The following is a 5,790-nucleotide window of genomic DNA, read 5'->3' on the forward strand; positions in this document are numbered from 1 at the left end:
ACGGCAGGTTCGATCGAACGGGATGTTCGGTCGGCTGGTATGTTCGGTTGGACAGTCCTGTTCGATCGGCCGGCAGGCTCGATCGGCTGGGCCATTCAAGTGGATTGTTTCTTCCTTTGGTGTGTTTGTGTTAGAGGATTTGAACTTTTGAAGTTTTCGTTGTAGTATATGAGAACACTGAAGTGTTCCTACCTTTCAAGTCGATCGATCGAACGGTTCGTTCGATCGGCTAGCTCACTCGGTCGGCTAGCTCACTCGATCGGCTAGAAACTTCAGAATTGGTCCTCAACTGAATGTCACTCGATCGAACAGTCTGTTCGATCGGCTGGCATTCCCTACTTCGAACGAGTTGTGAAAACGATTAAGTGTTGAAGCATAGTATCTCATGATCCGAACACTAATGTTCACCAATCGAGTGCCAAGTTCGATCGAACACTACTTCGTCAATACTATACCTCATGAAATTTTGAAAGTGTGGGACCATGTGCTAGCCGATCGGCTGGCCCGGTCGATCGGCGGGCATGTCCGATCGGCTGGGCTGTTCGAACAGCCTAGCCGTTCGGCCATCATTTCTGACCTGATCGGCCTTTCGTCTAACACTTGGCTGTTTGTTTATTTGTCATTCTTTCAAGGTATCTTGACAACGTGTTGAACTATGATAACCTCCGTTCCTACTTGTTTCCTTGGCTCGAACAGGAATCACCCAAGTCTGGCCGGTGAACGGTTCGGAATGTCGGTTTAGAGTTTAACCCGAAATCGGTGAACCTTGTTCATAGAACCCGAATCTTGAACCTTTTAACTGTTTGAATGATTAGTTAGCCGGTTCAAGCTCCGTTTCTATTGATTTGAAGGCATTGGGTGTAAAAGAGTTGAAAGAAAGTTGGGATTCCTTCTTTCAATCCTTCACAACTTGTGGATGTTTAGATCTTTGATGGATCTTAACTTGTTTATGTGGAAATCTGTTAGATCTAAGCTAATCATAGTGGAATGAGACCAAAACATGATGTTCTTCAAGAACACTATGATGACATCACCCAAGAACACTTAGATCTTGGTGATTTCACGGTTAGAATCCAAGTTTTGAAAGATAGAAAGGTGTAGAATCAAGTGATGATCAAAAACGTACAAAAATTAGAGTGAAAGCTTACCGGGATTGAGAGAAATCTGAGAAAAGGTGAAGAAGATAGCTGGTTCGGTCAGAGCTTTCCAAAAATGGAAAGTATGACAATGACAGCCCTATTTATAGGCTCCAAAAGAGGAAAGTGGCAGCCGATCGGCCAGGAGCTCCGATCGAGTGGGCTGCTCGATCGGCTGGCAAGATGCTAGCCGATCGGCTGGCCTGTTCAATCAGGTTGCCTCCTGTTCGATCCGCGACACACTTTGGGTATTTTGCGACGATTTCGACGTTTCGATTTCGATGGACGATGATACGAATACGATAGAGTTCCTAGTCAAATTACTTTCAGTCCCAACTACTATATCTAACATACAATCTTCTATGAGTCATGTTTCGATGTTGGTTCGATTGAGTTCGATTGCCTTTCGAGTTTCGATTCGATTTTCGATTGATTTGCTTGAATACCACACCAACATAAAGTAAACACGCACAAGTAACACATAAGGCACACACACACGTATAACAGTACCACAATTCGCATGATTCGAGTCTCGAGTTCGATGATTGTTAGATCGGTTTGATTACTGATTAGTTAACTTTATCGCATTGTTACTTCCTACTATTCATAGTCGTAGATCGGTTCGCGTTAAAAACACATTCGATTACTTCGATTCTTGCTGATTACAACACTTACTCCACATAATACTACTAAAACATAAAATCGACTATTTACAGTCAAAGAAAGTCAAAGTTGACTTGGACTTTGACTTTGACTTTGGCATTCGAAAACACGGGGTGTTACAGCGCCCCACCACATGTGGTCTCACAAAACTTCAAATCTATGGACGTGTGGTTTCTCAACCCTCTTCAAAAGACGTCACAGTTTTCAAATTTTTTTATTTTTTCTTTTTCATTGTTTTAAATGGTGTAAAATAGATGTTATATATATATATATATACACATATTATACTACATACACATATACATATAAATTTAGTTTTAACTTCTAAAAGTCAAATTGCAGGTTTTGTTCCCTTTTATAGATCAGAAAGCAGTTTATAAACCAACAAAATTAACAAATCCTAACAGTTCTTCAAGTGTTTAGTTATATAATCTATATATTTATTTACTAAAATTTATTACAATTAACCCAATACTTAATAAATAGGGTATGCAGGACTTAAAAAGTGTTATCTGGACACGTATGTCACTCCAGCTTGCCAATCTTGTGTACCGACTCCAGGGTAACATTTTCAGATGCCTGCAACACATCTGGTTATAAAAGTAAAAAATAAACAAAAATGATGTTTTAGATTTTTACCCTGGTCTCAAACTTAATGTAGTTGTTTAATCCATTTAATTAAATTTTATTTTTAGTTGACGCATAGGTACAATGTAGTCCTCTATTTGTGACAATTGTCATTGTGCTTACAGTCCTGTGATGTTGTTTTAATACCCGTTAACCAACTCGTTTCGCCTCTATTTCTCAGTTATTTAAAGAAGCAACACATACATCAGAAGTAAATTTCTAAAGATAATGGTGAACCGTCAATGGTACAATAAACTTACTTCAAGACTACCATTTGCTAAACTGGTAGTGTATCTCAGAGTCCAGAAATCCCGTGCTAGAGCTATTTCAATTAATATATGGAGAAAAGGAATAGCCTCGTTGATTAAACATGGTCATAAAGGCTTGTACTATTTCATTAAAGTTAATCGTAATATTAAATATTAGTTATCTAATAACCAATCAATCCTTTAAGGTAAATTGTTATGAAAAGTCTATAAGCCCTAACTTAAACATTAATATATGGAGAAAAGGAAAAGGCTCATTGATTAAACATGGTCATAAAGGCTGGTACTATTTCATTAAAGTTAATTGTAATGCATTTAAAGCAACCATAAATTTTGATTTTAAATATAGGATATAGCTAAACTTAGAAATTGTTTACTGAAAGTTGAAGTTGAAATAAATCATATTCAGATAATTATTTTTTATATGCAAATTCAAACAGACCTATCAAAATATGTAGGAAAACTCCACGCAAGTCTAACTCCGTCACGCTTAAATTCATGTAACCTGAATGCGGTTCATTACTTATTTAACCCATTGATTTAAATAGGCAGGCGGGTAGTAATCGGGTTGGTGGGTTGTAAAACTGTGTTACTTTTACCAGCATGGTGGAAGTCAATATTCTACCAGCATCATTACATCCAACTTTTTAAAAGTAAACAAATGGTTTGATAATATGAAAACTATTTCAAATGAATATTAGTAATGTATAAATTTAAACAAACATTCAAATGAAAATAAAGAATGGTTACAAACGAACGCAAATAAGAGAGAGGACAGACATAAACGAAAGTCAATCATCGAACATAAATGAACGAAAATAAACGAATATAACATTGAACCTCCAATTCGTTTACGGGTTGCACCTACTTCTGTTTAAAGCAAGATGTATAGATTATGCAACGTACCTTAACCACGCGTGTGTGTATGTGAATATATGTTTTTAACTTGATCCGCATAAATAGTTTTGAGCCAATAGAAAGCGAACCGGGGACTAAATAAAAAATGGAACCCAACTAAAAGCGAAAACCAAGGAAACTGAAACCAAACCTAAACGAACCAAAAAACAAAACCAGACCGAAATGAACCTATACAAACTGAATAATTTTACCGAAACAAATAAGCTGAGACAAATAATGTTGCTGAAATGAAAACCGAACCTGAACCAAAAACAAATAAAGCGAATCTAACCGGAAAGGAAACTAAATTTACACAAAACTAAAAAAACTGAAAACGGAACAAAAAACATAAAAGATCTTACCAAAACGAACTCAAAAAACTTAGATCGAAACAAAACAATTGCTGGGAAAAATCAAAACCAAAACGATGCAAAAAAAATAAAACAACCTAAAACCAAACCGAAACCAACAACTGATAAAAGTAAACAAAATTGATTCAAAATCGACCCGACAATAAAAACGGTCACGTTAATAAAGTATTCACCTTCACACCTGGCAGGGGTGATTAGTATGTGGTAGCAAAACAATCAAATATTTAACGAACAACAAAAATGCAGGTACCTTAACAACGGTAGTGACTCGGTTAGTGACTATCAATTGTTTGGAGATTACTTTGAATCAAGAGTTAGTATGCTAATGGGCTATTAAGCAGTTAGTAATAAATAACCGAGTCACTAACAGCTCTATTAACCAAAAATGTTGCATCAGTTCTACTAAAATTGTTAAATAACAATTGATAGTCCTTATTATTAACTTTAACAACATTAGCATACTAAAATTATTATTGACCATCAGCTAATTATTTATTACTAAAATGTTGTATTAACTTTATTCTACAACATATTCTTTATAAACTATGCTTACCTTGACATAACCTAATAGCTATATTTCCTTATTAAAAGTCAATGATAATTGAAAATTAGTACATATTATTACCTTGCTGGTGAACACATATACTCTATGTTTAGGGCACAATTTGATTAGGTTGCTGATACTGAATTGAATATCACACCAAATTACAATAGCAGTTTATATTGCTACTATTCACCCAAATCAAGCACCTTAAATAAGTCAGTGTTTCTCTATATTCAAAAAACGAACTATAACTGACGATCATTAAATTGCAACAGTTAATTCAATCCAAATACTACAATAGAAACATAAAATCTACCACAATTCATTGGTTAATCACGTATAGTTCTTAATCGATTAGAATCAGAAAAAGGAAATTGACTCACTGTAACTTAAAATCAGGAAGAAGGCGAACAAAGAGGCGGAGTTTTTCGAAATCAATGACCCCTGTCTTTCATTGTTATTCCTTGAATGAGGTAAGTAAGACCCCATACTACACACTGCATACACATACATAAAAATTGGGTTCAATATTATTTGTATAAACACCGATTGGAAACCCTCACATTGCATTTGATGAAACCCTAATCAATATAAACACACACACTAAGACTCTGTAACCATTGGGTGTCAGCCCAATGGCCACCAGCCCGCATTCTAACCCGGAGGTGGCGGGTTCGAGTCTTGCTCGTTCCCAATGCCCTTACGGTAGCGGATTTACCCCCAGACTCAGGCTTGCTGGGTGGCGGTCTGCGAGGTGGGATCACCTCGGCGGTTGGGAGGACCGTGGAATATCCCCCCCCCCCCCACACACTAAGACTCACGAATCAAATTTATAAAAGGAAAAATTCAGGCTGTTTTTACCTCTTGCTACTCCAAATCTTCATTACCATACATTATCTTCATCTTAGAAATATATATATTGCACTTAAAGGTTGCTGGAGAGTCGGAGGATAATGTGTTATTAAAGGAGCAAGTAAATGACCCATTTTGATTCCAACTGAAGTTGCCGACTGATGGAGAGCTTGATGGAGAGCCTGTGCAGGAGATCAATCGAAGATATATGTCTGAGAATTATGTGCCAAATCTATGAAGATCTTCAATTGGGGAGAAGTTAATTACGATTCCAATTGAGTTGCCGACTGATGGAGAGCCTGATGGCGAGCCTGTGCAGGAGATCAATCGAAGATATATGTCTGAGAGTTGTGTGCCTAATCGATGAAGATCTTCAATTGGGAAGAAGTTAATTATGGATTGGAGAGCATATATTGAGAGGCGAAGGATGAGTA

Source organism: Helianthus annuus, chromosome 11 (assembly GCF_002127325.2).
Source record: "Helianthus annuus cultivar XRQ/B chromosome 11, HanXRQr2.0-SUNRISE, whole genome shotgun sequence".
Classification (NCBI taxonomy): Eukaryota; Viridiplantae; Streptophyta; class Magnoliopsida; order Asterales; family Asteraceae; genus Helianthus; species Helianthus annuus.